Here is an 18439-nt window from a genome sequence, read left to right on the forward strand (position 1 = left end):
GGCTGCTGGGGACAGAGCTGCCTATAGCTTTCAGGTGAGTGGGGGCTGCTTTAAGGACCTGGGGACTTGGGTAAGTGGCAGGGAGCGGGAAGAGAGGCAAAATGTGGTGGCTGCACTATGTGGACAGTGTCATGCAGTTAAAGGTAGCAGGCGAGATGAAGCTAGGGGAACCCAGACGAATTGCACGAGGCTAACGCCTGTGGCACTGGCTGCAGTATGACACTAGAAGCAACCCAGATGTTCCACAGTGACCCCAGGGGCTGCAAGAGCCGTGATCACCAGGGGATATTCTGAAGGGAAAAACCAAGGGGGAGGGAAAGCATGCTTTGTATGCTACCATCTATTTAAAAATATATATATATATATGTATGTATACACACCATACACATGCACCAATTTAGGTTTAAACGATAATGGAAGGACAGAATAAAAACTAAAAAACCAAAATAGTAACTGTGGGAGAGAGACTGATCAAGGTGGAGAGGACAGGGATAAGAGTTAGTCTACTCTGAATACATCTTGTTTTGTAGATTTGACTCTGGAACCAAGCAAATACTTTAAATAGCTATAGAAAGAGATTAAATTTTTAAAGTACTTGTTACAGATCAAAGGCAAAGTGAAACAAAAGACCATGTGAATTGAATTGGTGACATAAGTGTAAAGGAAGGAAATAATTCAAGTAAATTTGAAGCGCACCAATTTGACTAAACATCCCTAGTGGGATATGTACTGTGGTAGTTTAGGTTCAGGTGTCAACTGGGCCAGGTGAAGGTGCCTGGTTCTATTGCTGTGGACATGAGTCAACAGCATGTGATCCTCATCTGTCACTGATTACATCTGCCGTTGGCTAGGAGGCGTGCCTGCTGTAATGAATCATGTTTGACTTAATTGGGTGGTGCTTAAATGAGAGAGCACAACATAGCACAGCCCAAGCAGCTCAGCCCAGGCCTTTGGAGATGCAGAAAGGAATCACCCTGGGGAAAGTTGTTGGAACCCAGAGGCCTGGAGAGAAGGCCAGCAGAGATCACCCTGCGCCTTCCCATGTAAGAAAGAACTTCAGCTGAAAGTTAGCTGCCTTTCCTCTGAAGAACTATAACTAAATAAATCCCCTTTTATTAAAAGCCAATCCATCTCTGGTGTCTTGCATTCTAGCAGCTAGCAAACTAGAACATATACTATGGACAAAACCTACTGCAAAATGTATTTAACCATTTCCAGCATGTATTGGTGGTGATGGTGTTGGTAATGTTTTTCTGAGACTGGGTGATTTATGGGATGAAGCAAAGGAAGAATTATATCGGTGCCATAAGAGAGATCTGGAGAAAGTGGATACTGGTGCACTTGTATACAAATCTTGTACTCCTGAATTTGAATTGGAAGTATGAAATCATGATGCATTTTATCTTGAAAATACATATTTCTTAGCTCTGCAGGCTGAAAATGTGTCAAATAACAATGACTAACCCAGTAGTGCTGGGGCATTTCTAGCACCCAGAGTTTTGATTTTCCACTAAAAGCAACCAGGGCTTTTTGGAGAAATGGCTGATTTGGGGTCTGGGGCAGGAAATGCCCAAATGATCCTGAAACATCTTGTTATGCCAGAAAGCGAATTCACCATAACACAAGAAAATATCACTGGGCCCCTGTGGACGAGGCTGGGGGGACTGACTCGTTATTTTGAAAACTGGTAAATAAAGAGCAGGACTCAAACATTTTTACTGCCTTTCATGTAAAAGGTCATGAGACTAACAACTACTTGACAACAGGAAGGTTTTCTTCAGGAAAGTATTCCAACTAATAAATGAAGACAGATTATAAAATATCATCATTTTGCAACATCCAGAGAATTAATGTTTTAGGCAGTGATCGTCAGTGGCTGCTAACATTATAGCGCCATTGTGAGCCTCCTGATTAAGTACTCGGCAGCATCCATGAGATGACCAGCCCCACTTCCCGCAAAAAAAAAAAGTTAAGAAAAGAAATTGGACCAGAAATATAATGGAGTGGAAACTAATTTCCACTTCCCGGAAAATACAGGATGGGAGGAACATGTTAAACAGCCCCACAGGTAGGCAGTAAACAAAATTCAAACCATACGCAACTCTACAGAATGAACCAAAGAGTTTTTTTTCAACAAATATATGGAAAGAAAGTAAAACTCTAGAGCTCAAAAGAGGTTGGGGAGACACAGCAACCAATTGCTATATCTGACGCTTATTTGGACACTCATTTACCCAAACTTAAAACAATTCATGAGGCCATCGGGGAAATTTGAACACAGACTGGATATTTGGTTGCATTTAGACGTTATCATCTTAGACCTGGTCATGCCATTGCCATAACTGTTAGAGCTAGATATAAAAGGCTTGGTGAAATGATAGGCTGTCTGAGCTTTGCTTCAATAGTCTAGGCAGCAGAGAAGTGGGTGGAGCACAGGTGAAGGAGACTGGGCATGCCTTCATAATTGTTGATGCTGTACGATGGGCACACAGGGGCTCATGCTATGCTTATCTAGAGTTTGGTTTCTGTTCAAAATTTTCCTAAATAAAAAGTTTTTTCTAAAACTATAATATTGGATGAAAAGTCAGCAAACCATTATATGTATAAATATATTATTTACATATAAATTGAGAAAACATGCACACAAAAGAATACATCTCATACAAGGATACGTGTAAGTGAGAGACTATATGTCAAATATAATGCTACCCTAGGAGAGAGAGTAAATGAGAATATACACAACTATATCCACATATATAAATACATATAAATGATATATATATACACACACATATACTATATATGTTCATGGATATTTATGTACAATATAAAAGGGAACATACATTACTATGTATAAATGCATAAGCGTGAAAATGTTTATTGTTCATATATTTACACACATTATAGAGAATATATATACATATATGTACGTAGATGTATTTATGTGTGTAACATATGAATGAACTGAGGAATATTATCAAATCAATACCTGTGCCCAAGGTCTAAAAGAAAAAAAAGTGCTGTGCAGATATAGAGAACATCATGGTCAGGTTTGTGTGTCAACTTGGCCAGGGGGTGGTACCTGTTTGTCTGGTTGGGCAAGTGCTGGCCTGTCTGTTGCAATGAGGACATTTCATAGAATTAGATCATGATCATGTCAGCTGCATCCACAGCTGATTCCATTTAAAATCAGCCAAGGGGAGTGTCTTCTGCAATGAGTGATGCTTAATCTAATCACTGGAAGCCTTTTAAGGAGGATTCAGAAGAGACAGGCTTTCTTCTCTTCCTGCTTCGGCCAGCGAGCCTCTCCTGCGGAGTTCATCCAGACCCTCCATTGGAATCATCAGCTTCACAGCCTGCCCTGCTGATTTTGGACTCTACATTCCCATGGGTGCGTGAGACACTTTTATAAATTTTATATTCACAGATATTTCCTGTTGATTCTTTCTCTAGAGAACCCTAACTAATACAGAGAACAATTATTTTTACTACATAATTTGACTCAGAATATGAATACTCTTTAATAAATGAGTTGGAAAACTGCTTTCAAAGTGGGAGCTAAAAGTACAGTATTATAGGTTTTTCACTTGGCATGCTATTCTAAAATATTCAATAGCAGTACGCCATAGTGAATCAAAATAAATTATCCCACTCTTTCCATGAAAAAGCTATCAGATATAATTCTCCTGTTTATTTTGAAAACATTCATAAGAGTTTTGTTCTTCCAAGAAGATGCTAACATCTTGAAGGTCATTATTAATTAGTTCAATCCAGAGATTATTTCACATTTTGGCCTGGTTATTTTCCTTACCTAACACAGAACTCTACTCCAGAATATTAATAGAAGTTCTTGTCTATTACTTTTATATATTTTAATTATGGATTGAAGCACCGCTGAGTTTGAAGACTCTATACACACCTGCCACTTTCCACTGTGAAATTATACCTAATTAATTCCCCTGTTAGAAAAGTATTTCTCCAAGCCCCAAAGCACTCTATTTAAGAAACACATGAGTGTGAATCATTTTGATTATCACTACAATTGACTCTCTTGCATATACAAACATTTAAGCTGGGAATAACAACAATCATAGATTCTCAGGCTAGGAGATATAAATATCACTTACTTTATGTATTAGATGCATTAGTACCTTTGATGATAACCTTGCCAACTGACTGCCTCTAGAAGTGTCTTCTGTTAAAGAGTAGATCAGAGAAATATTAATGGGCACTATTAATACAAAGGGGTTCTGTGGTACAAAGGATTTGGAAAATGTTGGACGGAAGAGCATGAAAAATCTTTCTTTTATTCAGCACATCTAATGCTCATGAGCATTGTGATTTTTCCAAAAAAAGCATAGAGTGTGAGGCAGGGTTTTCTAAACTGCTGTTGGAACTATTTCCTTTCACAGAACTTTGTGTTAGACTAGCGTTCAATAAAACACCGGTGGGGAAATGCTGGTCCATTGGAGCCTGGATACTGCCAACAACAGGCAATTAGATCCAGCAGCTTGGAGCCCATTAAATCTTTGCAGCTCTGATTCAGAATTTCCATTTTATGAACTAGATGCAGAAGTCGGCAAATTTAGAGAAAAATTCCATCTACCAAGATACATTCAGGGCCTTTGTATTAAAGAGACCTCATGCAAAATATAAACTCGTGTTCAATATTATTAAGAAAAGGCCCATTCATTTTAGGCATAGAAGATAAATGAAGAGGATCTACAGTTCAAATCATCTAATTCTGTGGAAAAGATCAATCTGTTAGGAATCTAAGAAAGAGTACCCACATTCCCAGGATCAGATTTGTGAAATAAATGATGTATGTTCCTCTCAAGAACTTGCAGAGAAGAAGCTGAGTTGTTAGTACTTCTGAGCCGACCCAGAAAAGGAAAGCTCTGGAGGGAAGATAAATAGGTATATTCCCCCTCTCCTAGCCCTGCCATAAACCGAATGGAATCCTTAGTTATACACACTTCTGGCTAGAAGAATTGGATTTTCTATCTAATAATGTGGGAAATCTGTGTGTGTGTGTCTGTGTGTGTGTGTGTGTGTGTGTGTGTGTGTGTACATCTTCAGAAGAGAGCTTCTTTTGCTAGTTGTAGCTCTGTCCTCTCACTGCTGCAGATAAGATCCCCGAGGACACAGGGGAGAACAGGACTTTTTCAAAAAACCAGAAGTTTTGCAAAAGGAACCAATCTCCTGAAACACTGACTCTCTTGGGAACTCTCCAAGGTGCTGACTCGCCTTCTGTGAAAAGCTCTTGAGGACTGATGGTCAAGCTGCCTGATTTGCTGCCTTCACCAGCCTGGATTTTGACACTCAATACAGGCTAATCTAGAGATAGTCACTGCCCCAACCCATGCTTGGCCCAACCAGAGAGGACCTAACCTTGTCTACTGCCCCTGCAATCGTTGACTGTCTGCTATGCACTAGACTAGCTGCTCAGTTCCCTATCAGGTTCCCAGTAGGTTACTTCTCACTCTGTCCACAGAGAGCTGAGTGTGACTTGTAAAATTCTTATAAGGTAAATTTGACAATTTTTAAGTACTCAAGAGTGAGCTATATCCAAAGGTGAGTAGAATGGACACAGTACCCTAGAGTCTTTTATTCAGGTTCTATTTATTTTCGTCATTTTAGGATCTCTTCTTCTTTATTTTTAAAGATGACTTTGTTATTGCAAAAGCCATACCTGATCATTACAGAGAACATGAAGAATACAATTTTTTTGGGGGGGGGGGCATGGGCAGGCACTGGAAATTGAACCCGGGTCTCTGGCATGGCAGGTGAGAACTCTGCCTGCTGAGCCACCATGGCCCACCCTAGAATACAGATTTTTAAAATCACCCATTTTTCTACAGCTCACTGTTATTTTTTTCAGTGATTTTTCCCAGTATTTTCTGTTTCAACATTTTTTATAGATTAGTGGAATCATCCTTCCTATAAACGTTTCTATCCCTGCTATTAAAAACCTTACAAGATAATAGAGCACACACAACCAACAGATCTGCATGTCCTTTTTGAGCATGCCTGTTAATTTCCACAAAGACCTCCAGTATTTTATTACCAGAGATAAAGGTAACAACACTTATAATCTCTTGCATCCTTCTGTCCTTGGTTAGTTGTTTATTGAAAATGTAGGCTTCATAAAGTATGAAATCGAAGCTTGCTTCAAATAAGAAAATGTCATAGCGGATGGTGGTTGTAACCACAATATCTGTATCCAACTTCACAACTTAACACTTCCTGATTTTTTCAGCTAAGGGTAAGTCTAAAGGAACTCATCAACAGAACAACAGTGACTTCTTACATGAAATCTTAGGGCACAAGTCAAGGGAAAAAAAAGCCAGAATAGCTGCTCTGGAACTACCAACTAACATTTGAAGATAGATTTGATATGTAAAACAAGTAAAAATAATGGACATTTGAATGAGATTAGGTAACACCATAGAGAGAAGACTTTGGGGCTCATAAGGAAGGATGAGGTCAGGCTTTGCTATTTCTAATTTCCATGATGACAGACTCTCAACACATTGACTTGATCATCTTCTGCCATGGTTGAGTAAAACGAAGTGGGGGATGGATGGGCAGTACAAACTGCTTGTATTTCTTCAGATTATTCTTTTCTGGAGATAAATGAGTCCCAAATACATTTCACATTGACCACTGAATAGACTGGCAGATGGAAATGGCTAAACTACATCCAAGTTGGGCCAAGTCCATACTGGTGAGCAAAGTGAACATTTCCACATCTCATTACTAATCTGCTCTTCAGGTTTCAGAATTGGCTTCTTCTGCATTAAGGATATAGTGACTCAGTTTAACTACCCACCGTTGGAATTTCTGGTGAAGAACAGAACCATGCGTCTTGCCTAATACGTGCACAGCGTTACTTTTTGTAGCTGCACAGGGTGACAGCAGCCAGAAAGCCAGCAGACAAAATTAATTAATTAATTAATTAAAAGATTAAAAAAAAGCCTCACCAATTTAGGACTTGAAAAAAATCAAGCCATATGATCTGAAAATAACCCTCTAATCTCTCTTCCTGTCCTCATGCTCCCTCCTAGGCTCCAACTTGATTCATCCTAATCATCTTGCCAGCTCATGTCTTAATATTTGTTTTCTCATGTTTTAATTTTTCCTTCAGTCTACAAAAACACATGTCCAGATTTATGAAGCATATTACTTTTTTCTTTAACTCCCCCCCCCCAGTCTAACAAGAATGTTCTTATTCCCTTTAACTAAAGAATGGAAAAAAGTAACACGTGGTTCTCTCTACTTGCTGACTATTTAACCCATCCGGTGTCTCTAAAGCGGTTAAAACAGACAGTATGTGGTTGAAAGGACCTCCTTCCTTGCCCCCCATCCCTACTCCCAACAGGTCTCATTAATTCCTCCCCTGGGCTTCCAATGTATCCAAAGTTTAGTCTATTGTTTTACTTATCACTTTCACTATTTCTGAGCTTCTTGAGAAGAGAAGAACTGATCTTAGTCATTGTGGTATCTTCAACATTTAGTGGCACTCAATGAATGTTGGGTGGATGGAAGGATGGACGTGGCCAAGGAGCGCTTTTGAAGGAAACACTGTGACTACACAGTCAGGCTGATCAGGCCCAGATCTAAGGGTGGTGGGGGAGGGGCGGTATGGCAGGGACAGGTAGAGCTGAGCTGAGATGAGCAGACATTGATACGGCTGGGTAGCCCTGAGGGTAGGAGGTCAAAACTATAACTTACAAGGGGCTTAATACGGATTAAGCCCCATGACATAGCCTAAAGAATGGAGGCTTTAAGAGCCTGAAGATGTGGATGCATATATTGGTTCTATCTAGCAATAGGATGTGGGGCCCCAGTCCCTGTGAACCTCAGCCTCTTCTGCAGATGGGAAATCACTCTACAGGCTTCAACTACATCACAGGACAAGTTTTCAAGAGTAAATGAAATCTTACGTCTTACAAAGATTTTATAAACTTTGGCTATATAAATAGAATCCCTTTACTCGTACTATCCAAACCAGAACACTGTTGAGAGTAAAGGGGGTGCTACTGATATTCATATCAGAACGATGCCCATAAACCAGGGCCCTCCTGCCAATCCTAGTTCTGTGGTCAGGCTCTCTCTCAACTTCTCTCTCTACAACTAGAGCTTAATCCATCTATATCAGCAGCTATATGTATATCAATATCTATGCCTATATCCATCTATAGCTACATCCATATCAATATCTATCTATAGCTACCTCTGCAACTATATCTATAACTACAGCTATATCTATATCTATTTTTTGCACCTAGCATGCTTCTTAAATAGTGTTCTCTGTTCCTTAAAAAGCTGTATTACCTATTTCTCTAGGAATGCCAACAAAGGCAGTCCTTTCTTAATGGGGAATTTGGTGAAGTTGAATAAGCAGTGGATGAAGACTTGGCACATGTCTGCGACTTTGGGAAAGTCAATGGATCAGCCTGAGTCTCAGTTTTCTCATCTGGAAAACCAACATAATCACTCCAGCCTTGACGCTGATTAAATGAGATCATGTGCAGAAAAGCTCTTTACTGTAGGCACTCTCCTTCACAGCTGTGCATAATAATCACCTGGGGAGCTTCTGAAATTCCCTCTTCCCAGATAGCACCCCAGGTGCAGCATCAGTAGTGTCACTGCTCCTCAGGTTACTCCACTGTGCCGCCAAGGTGGAGAACCACTATTTTGTAGACCGGATGAGAGTACAGAAACAACGCATTCAAGTGTGTGTATTGGCATCCGTGAGTTTTCCAGGCCATTGGATCAGTGACTCTTGATAGAAAACAGGTTACCCAGCCCTGAATTGAATAATTGGGGGTGGGAGGTGGAAGATGAAATTAGAACACAGTTTGAACTATCTGGGGCCCTGTTCTGGAAGACGGATGCAGTCATCTCCTTAGTTAGCCATTAGACTCCAAGTTTGAGCATGTGAAGCCCCAGTCCCCCGAGCTTTGTCCCTCACTCGGAGCTATTCCTCCCTCCATTAGAAACATCATCTGATGGAGGATCTTTTAGATCCTGATGATGAGACAGAAAAGAAAACATCTACATGCTTTCAAAGAGAATATATAAAAGAGTGGAAAATTAAATGCAAAGGTGCTAATTACTAACCACAGGTTAATTTTCAAATTGTCCTTTTCACTTCTTAGACTCTTTTTTTTTTTTTTTTAAAGGAAAGACAGATAGAAGGAAGGAAGGAAGGAAGAAAGGGAAACATCTTTAAACATTTTCTTGTTTTATTGTATTTTGTTTTTCCGTTTTTTGTTACATGGGCTGGGGCCGGGAATCGAACCGAGGTCCTCCGGCATAGCAGGCAAGCACTTTGCCCGCTGAGCCACCGCGGCCCGCCCTCTTCTTAGACTCTTAAGCACAGATATACTCCCTACTGCAAACCCAGTTAATTGGAGAACCTCTTTGTAATGACACCCCTCTGTATGGAGGGGGGAAAATCAGAAAGATTCTCATTATTGATAAAACTCATTAGTGATAAAGAACAAACACTTTCAGTCAAAGTACAGTTCTAGACATCCTACAGCGGGTGTCTGTGAAGACTATGGGCACTTACTTCTCAAGTCAACAAACCAGAATTGGAAAAGTGACACTGGTGACTTTGGTTTTAAAACTTTGCCACTTAGTAACCAGTGCAGGTTTCTCCATTAGGTTTCTGATCTGCCCTTTCAGGCTGTAACAGCTGGCAGCGGGCCAGTGTAAATGTTAAATTGACACCTGGTTTGGCCCTTAAAAATGCCAGTGAGGTGAGTGGAAATGTATACAGCTGGAGCTAGTTGAGGTCCCTGGTACCTCGAATCTGTCTGTCTCAACTGGGGTTTCTACCTTTTGATCAAAAGGCCTGGAACATATGTGAACCCAAATTCAACCAGGGTAAAAGAAAAGTCCATTTTAATCTGAGAGGTCTGAGATACGACTTCATAAATTCATTCTCCATGTCTCTTCAAATTTACATTTCTTCAGAAGAAATTTTTATCATTTTGAGTCAAAGCCTCTAGGCTTCCACAACTGTGCCAATTACATGCATACATAATCAAGTGACAAAATATGATATGATAGGAAAAAATATCATCTATCTAGCAGCATGTGAAAGGGACCTGGTCAGACTGTATGAAATGAATGATGCACGATCACAGGGTTTAAGCACAACTGCTGGCCTTTCTCCAGTCTCCACCCTGGGAGATTCGGCTCCCACTGCCATTTCTCTTGTAGTTTCTCAGGGAGTATTTCCTCAAGCCACTTCCTGCAGACTCCCTGGGAGTGAGCCCTGCTCAGGGGCAATCTGAGCTTTCCCTGGGTGGACCTAGGAGGCCCATCCTCAGCAGTAAATTGTGCCCAGAAGAGGAGGCCCTTTTCCCTCTGCACCGATTCAGGGGAAGGGGAGGGGTGTGGGCTTCAGAGGCTGGAGACACCACTCACAAGGCTCACGTGAGTCTTCCCCTAGCTACTTACAGTAATCCTAGCATGGAGGAGGGGGAGGGTTGGGGATGCGGCATTCCAAAGATCAACCCCCAAGAAACCAACCTGGGTGGATGTAATTATTTTTATAGAAATGATCCCTGCCTCTTGCTGATCCTATGTTGGCCAGCCTGTTCAGAGCCACCTTGGCTGGCACCATGACGGCAGCCTGTGCCTGTGGATCCTGCTGATTGTACCAGGCTGAAGCCAACCATGTGTCCTACAGATCTATATTGCTAAGTCCTTGTAGTTAAGACTATCTCACTAGGACAGGAGAGAGAGGGCAGGGAGGACCCTTACCATTTTGAGCACCTCTTACACAACCACAATTAAATACAGTACCACAAAAATCCAAAACCTTAGCCAATGTTTGTGTGAGACATTTATGAATAGCACTTAATGCACATGATCCTCTAGTGGAGTTTTCTAGTTACAGATGAGCCAGTAATGTCTCCTGTCTTGACCACTGCCAGAAAAGGTTCTCTGTGATACTCTGCCATATTGAATTTTAGTTCTTAGTGACAGCCCAGTGACTGTGACTGGCCTATTGTTTGATAACCAGGATTACCCTACTCCCCAGTGAATTGTCACTCAGACAGTGCCTGTTCAAGATCAAGGGGACCGCAAAGCAACCCCCTGTCACGAGATATAGAAGGCATGGAATTTCAAGCCAATTAAGTCATCGCTTATGAGTCCCTAATTGAAGTATGTTCATTCTGCTAAGAGTCATGGGTCAAGAACAGAGAGGTCAAGAGAGGCACAAGTCACACCATCTGGTCCACCTACTTGATGAAGCAGTCTCGCCCATCTCGGTTTGCTGTCATCTCCCATCCATAGGGTGGCACCGGGTTCAAGCCCCAGGCTCCTGAAGGAGGTGGCCAGCCTGCAGACTTCGTCCTGTGGCTGGAAAACAAACAACAAAACATCATTCTACCTGACTCTGAACATTTCTCCTGAGACAAACTCTAAACTGTGGGCTGTATGTTCAGCTGGTAAGAGGAACAATCATAGAGAAGGCTTTTGTATCAGGTACGCATGAGGTTTTTTCCTGTTTATTATCTCACTGACTTTCACAAAAGCCCTATGAGATAAATATTCTTATTCCATTTTACACATGAGAAGACAGCAAATGGCTCAGGAAGAGTAAGTACGTTTCCCGAGGCCCCTTAAGCTAATTTTGAATAACAGTTCTGCACCCTTTCCATCACCCAAGACTGAGTGTTAGGACCGTTTGGGCACAAACATAGACTTTATATAATATATATATACATATCTGAAAGTAAATTACCGCTCCTGTGGATTTTAAGCAAAATCTCACTTTCCTGTACTCCTCTGATGAAAATATAAACTTTAGGATTCACATCTACCACACTTTACCCCAGAGAGTCATAGAAACTTAGCTCAACTTGCAATCTAAGTTGCAATGAAAAACCACACATAAGCTTTTACAATGCCCAGACCACATCTTAAATTTGGCTCATCAGCAAAATGAAGGGGGGAGGTCAAGGAGAATTTTCTAGAAGGCTGTCTTTTCAAGAGCAACGAGAAAAGGGAAGTAACTCCAAGTCACAAGCAGTTGTTGGGGAACACAGTCATGAGCCTAAACCAGGGGCCTTGAGCCCTGTTTCTGGAGCTTCACCCAAATCCTGGCCACTGCCTCGGCCAGTGCCACTGCTTCTCAAGACCATTTCTTCTTACAAGCTTTCTGCAGAGCATTCTTTTAACCATCTCTGTTGCTTTTTTTTTTTTAACTTCCTTTGAATTTCTCACTTCCTTCATAAAATGCGGTGAACAAAAGCATTCACAAATTTAATTCAGATTTGGCAAATTTAGAATGCCACCATAGGATTAGTTCTTGCCCATTGACTAATAAAAAATATGGTGACCTTTCGTGTTCTTTGTGCAAAAGTCAGCAGGGGCAATTTCCTCTGGTGCTTTTGTTGGGTTGGTTTTATTTATTTATTTTTTTTAATGTGCTACCTCCCTGTGGGGAGAGAAAACATGAATTTACCACCCGGAGGAACTACAAAAAAATCACCAATTTCTCTGTGCTGTTAGACAATGCATTCAGAACACTTTCTATGGTGGTACCAAGAAAACAAGTTCTTACAGGTATGATGCTAATAAAAAGTTTTCCAAAAGCAATAGTACAGTACGAGGTGATACAAAGAACATTCTTGTAAATGAAAGGAGACCTAGGTAGAGAACGCAATACTTCATTGTGGATTACTAAATTATGTACCATATTAGAAAGTTTATCTTTCCCAGAGGGGCTAATTTATTAAAAACAAATAAACATTCTTTTCTTTCATCCTTTTTGTCCCCATCCTCCCACCAAGGTCTAGATCGCTAAAGGAGAGACACAGGCTTCCTAATATAATTTACATGTAAAATGCACCATTCTAATAACAAGCTGGAGGAAGCCTGACTCTTATAAATTACATACTGTCTTGTACAGTATGTTCAGGAAACAGCCAACAACAGTTCAGCAAGATGTTCTCAAGCAAAACCCTTTGTTATAAAACACCAAGTGGAGTGCTAATACTGGGACTCTGCAGGCACTAACTGAGGCAATCCGGGTCAAGGGGCAGCAGTGGATGTAGAGCAAATAATTGAATAATAAAAATTAGACTTGACCTGTCTGTGTGTTGATTGTGTTGTCGAAGATCTTAGATCTGGAAAGGCTGAGCAGAATTTAGCAACATAAAATGTAAGTAGCGATAAAAGAACATAGCACCCTTTAGAAGTATCTAGCCCCAGTAAGCTTGGGTTAACACCAAGGATTGAGGTCGTACTGCGGAGGGACTGGGCTCCCGCTTCCATGCGCCGTTACTACTGCCAGGCCAGCGCCAGGGGCCGGGCCTCGTGTCGCCTTACAGGGGAGCTGCTCCCGGGGCTGCCTTTCCGGGCTCCCGGCTCCTGGCTTTGCAGCTGCTCCGCACCCGGCCCCGGTGCCCCCAAGCCCACCGCTGCTGACAGTTGCAGCCGCCTTTCCCTCCTGGAGTGCACAATGGGGGCCCTTTGCAGAGCAGCGGCAGCGCCACGGACGTAGGAGAGCCGCCTGGTGGGGACACGAGAGCCGCTTCCTCAGGCTGGCCCAGGCGCTGCTGCGGTGACATTACAGGACACCTACCTGGGAGGACAGGGCGGTCCCCATGTCCCAGAGTGGGACACGTGCTCTTTATTTCCTCAGCTTCAGAAAGAGTCCATTCTGGGTTCCTGGGCAACCTGCGCCCATCTCCTCCCCACCCCCCACCCTTGAATCAGGACTTAGTTTTCTTGTCCGTGGGCCCATTAGTCTCAGGATTCCTCTTGAGCATCTCTGGGAAGCCCCAAGACCCTCGTATGCGGTGGTGGGGGAGGGGGTCCCTGCAATCCTGCTCGGCTGAGCATGGCATGGTATGTAGGCTGGTCCCACTGAGATCATCTACAAGGACTCCTCCAGCCCAGGGGCGTCAGATTTAGCATGTACAAATACAGGATGCCCAGTTAAATGTGAATTCCAGGTACATGCCCAAATATTACATGGGGCATATATATACTGAAAAAAATGTTGTTTATTTGAAATTCACATTTACTAGGCATCCTGAACTATATCTAGAAACCCTACCACAGCCCCTTTAATAAATGAACACTCGGCTCCTCTGAAGGGTACAAAGAGGGAGGGTTCCTCCATGGGGCAGAAACATCCTAGCTCAGACCCTGCAAGATTTGCCTTCACGCCGGGACCAAACACGATGTCCACTGAATGCAAAGCATGGAAAGGGAGTCCACCAACTCCCTGAGTAGACGCAAACCAAACTACAACCTCCCAACCCTGAGTATGGAGTGGGAAGGGGGTTGAAGGTGGGGGCAGGGTGGTGCCATAAGGATCACAGGTTTTTCTATGATCCAGTGATTTCTATAGTTCCTAAATTGAGCTGATAACAACCACTTGGCAGTGCTCATGCACCATACAGATGACCAGGCTCTACAAACTGTGACTCGGGGGCTGTGAATTGGGACCAGGAATGAATGAATGTGCGTGCATTTAAAACAGTAATCCAGATGGTTCTTATCTTCGGGTAGCTGTTGTCAGATGTAGCCCCCAAACAAAACACAAATCCCAGAATACCCAACTTAAGTTAAATTTCAAATAAACAATGGATATTTGTTAGTATATGTATGTCCCATGCAATTTGGGGGACATATTTATACTAAAAAATTATTAGTATGGATCTGAAATTCAAATTGAAACAGGTGTCCTGTATTTTATCTAATAACCTAGGAGTTTGGGAAATACTAGTATTGCTGCTCAACCCGTGGGCTCTGATCCAGCAGTATGGGTATCACCTGGGGTCTGTTAGGAATGTGGAATCTCCATTTTATCAAGATCCCCCAGTGAGCCATAAACCGCCCAGTCAAACTTTCTAAGCACTGCCCAAATCCATGGCTTTCCATGGGAAATCTGCCTTCACGGAGCAATCACCTGGGAGGAGCTTCTAAATTGACAGCTGCCTGGAACCTGGGCCAAAGCATTTGAATTGGAATATCAGGAGATGGGGCCCTAGCTTTGGTATTTTACGTTCTCCAGGTTAGCGAAGGTGGCAACCCACTGCTGGAAGGAAGGAATTTTTACCTTTTTATTAGTGCTCGCTGGAGCAGCTGGTTTGTAGCGTGTCCTGCTAGACCAGCAGCACCAGCATAACCTGGGCACTAGCTCAACAGGCAGTTCTTGAACCCCACTGCAGACCTACTGAATCTGAAACTTTGGGGGCAGGGCCTAGGAACCTGTGTTTAACAAGTCTCCGGGTGATGCTGGTGATGGCGGGTCACAAGTTTGTGAATCACTGGGTTAGAACCCGACTCTCTTCGATCCTGGCTCTGCCATTAACTTGCCATGACCTTGAGCAAGTTATTTAACCTCCCTGGCCCCTTCAGTACCAGACAGTATTCTCTGAAATGGGGATAATAGGACCCACATCTTTCGGAGATTGAGTGAGTTCTGTACAGTGCTTAATATACTGTCTGGCATATAAAATAGGATGTGCTATAAAATCTTGGCTAAATAAACATCAATGCACAACTTGAAACCATATACGACTTGGGGGTGGTTATGCAAATATAAACAGCTTTAATCTATTCCCAGAAGAGAAAGAGGGTGAAAGGCTCAGTCACCCCTTCTAGCTTGTCCTGTCTAGTCAGAGCAGGACAGGCGGGGACTTGGGTCAAACATTCACACAGTCCTGGAGGGTCAGCAGTTGGTGAGTGTGACCATCCTCAAGGCACAGCAAAACAGCAGAAAGAGCTGTTTTTCACATGGACCCAGGCATCCCAGCCGGGGGACCCCGGGTTTGGGCCCTGCTTTTCAGGGCCAGTTTCCCCTTCTTTCAGGCAGAGTCTTCAGATTCCCTGCAGCACTGACACTCGGTGACTTCTCAGACCATGGCGTTGCCAACCACTTTCAAACACAGCTCAGCCTGAAAAACAGTGACCTCATTGGCAGGGCGATTTAAGCCCCCAGACACTCCTAGCAACTGGCTGAACTAGTTTGCAATGTTGTGCTTTGCCCATCTGCAATTTGCAAGGGACCAAAACTGTCTGGGGCAAAAGAGATCCTCACGTGAGGGCGGCTCTGAATGGCATGGCAAAGTGGCAGAACTCGTGTTAGGGCCATGGGTGGAAGCAATCCAGGCTTCCCTCCTGGCTGCAACCCGTCTCAGCCCGGGACCATATCTTGATGGCAAATCTGTCCTAGAAGATGGCAGACACTTAGAAAGCAGCTGCCAGCCATCTGGTCATCTGACTTTCCTTGGAAATACATCTTGGTTTCAGATAAAGGGATACTGTAGAGAAGAGAAGGCTTATGAAGTCAGATTCTAAAGTCCCAAGCCAGGCTGGTTCACATTCTGCCCCCTCGCTAAGTTTGTGACCCTGTGCAAGTTTCCTAAACCCTGCATCCTGAGTCATTTGACCCCAAACTCTGTGTCACTTCCTTTGAACCATGATTAAGTTTGACACCAAGTAACAGGCTTCCTGAAATACCTGGTGATACTGAGGACAGGTAGACAAGATTAAGCTGCAGCCTTTGCAACGTGGTGCTCACAAATTAATTAGCATGTCCATTTCGGATATGGGAAACCAAAGTCACATATATTTGGTTACTCATCCTTGATGCTGAATGACACTATACAAATCGAGCAAGCTAAAATGTGACCCAGAATTTGACCATTCTTATCTCTTTGGAGTCATAAAGATTATTTCCCGAATAACCCAGGGAAGTGCAGCGTTACAGGTGGTGGTACAAAATGGAAAGCATTTTCTCATTCCCTTTGCTGTGCACAGTGGTTGGGTTACAGTACCCTAAAACCTACAGAACCACTACTGTGGTTGAAGGCAGTATTTTCTATGTGCAATGCATGATATACAAGGTACCTTCTGTGTTGACATGCAAAGTGGGTTAGGGTGAGGGAAGTGGAGGGGGAATGAGGACAGTGAACAACAACGGATGGTTCTGGATGAATTTTAAAAGTGCCAAGTTTCAGTGGCAGCCATGATTCTTCTGCACGAAGCTGGGTGTGCCCTATTGGGGCTGGAAGGGATCTTTGGCATGACCTCAGAAAGGCCTGTCCTACAGGGCTTTTTGTCCCCAGGGATCAGTGAGGAACTGACAGATCAAGTCTTTTGGTCCTGGTTAATTGTGCTGTCAACATGCAGACACTTCCCGAATTTGGTTGCCATTCTCTTCTATCCCAGAACATAACTCTCCCCATTCAGTCAGCCTTCAGTACAGTAGGCACAATATTTCCATCTCGTAAAAGAGGTAACAGCTTTCCATCTAACTGTCCCTTATTAGCAGGTTTTGGGGCAGGTGCATGTAAAGAAAGCTATGAGATGACATGAAAATAACATCAAGGCCATACAGATAGAAGAATCATCTCACCAACTATTTTTAAGATCTCATTTCTGTTATGATGAGGAGGATAGGAAAACACAGTCAAGACGATAATGCAGGCAGCTAAAAACTACTTTAAATATTAATGACAAGCCTCAGGAAAGCAGCAACTCAAAAATATATTCATTACAAAATCATTTTAGTCCGGCAGAAATGTGTTATTAATCAAGAGTCTTGCTATGGTAAAAAAACACTTAAATGCATATTTTAACCAAATTTCAACATTTTTGTTCTGATTATTTTCATCTGCTTTATTACATGACTTACCAGCCCACCCAATAAAACAAACTGCAGGGTTATACGCTATGAATTTCAGTGTAGACACCTCACCAGTCACTTGAATTACTTATTTTTCCTAGTAGGTATCTAGGAGAGTTACTAGGAGAATTAAATCCCAGCTAACTGGTTCTCATTCCAAAAGTTTGCACATCCCAAAATTTTGCCCCTCTCTGTAAATCATCCTGTGACAGACTCAAGATGTCCTAGAGGTTTTTGAGATGACCTATCCAGAGTCCCCAGATATTGCATGCAGGGCTGACCATTAAAGCCAGATGCAGCCCTGCCTTGAATTAGACTTTTGACATTTGCAAAGAACATTCACATCTATTAGCTTACTGAGTTCTCCAACTCTGTGAATGTGGGCAGACAAACATAATTGGCCCCAGAGTGTAGATGAGCAACAGATTCTGAATGGCCAGGGTGGCCAAAGTTTTGCCCAGAGAGGGGTTCCAGAGCTGAATGTAGGGACAGTCATCAGCTCGAGTCTCAAGCCCCTTTTGCTAGAATGCCATCATACCTGCTCACGAGCTTGTAATTGTACCTCTCAGGTAAGCACACGATGCCCATTGACAAGCTAAGCTGGGCACGGACTCTGTGAGGCAGCGACCACCTGTTCTTCACCTTTGCATCTCTATGACTCAGACTAGTTCCTTGTGATAGATGCTCAAATGTGAACTGAATTAATACATCTATTCAAGGTTCATGGTGGGACCAGCATAGAACCATAGACATCTGTAGTTCCCT

At 42.7% G+C, this 18439-nt stretch overlaps 1 protein-coding gene across 5 annotated transcripts in view; it reads right to left on the reverse strand.

Moving 5' to 3' along the window:
* LOC143667189 (uncharacterized) overlaps positions 1-18439 on the reverse strand; it is a 289857-nt gene that overhangs the window by 38070 nt on the left and 233348 nt on the right. The window lies entirely within an intron of this gene.

Source organism: Tamandua tetradactyla, chromosome 23 (assembly GCF_023851605.1).
Source record: "Tamandua tetradactyla isolate mTamTet1 chromosome 23, mTamTet1.pri, whole genome shotgun sequence".
Lineage (NCBI taxonomy): Eukaryota > Metazoa > Chordata > Mammalia > Pilosa > Myrmecophagidae > Tamandua > Tamandua tetradactyla.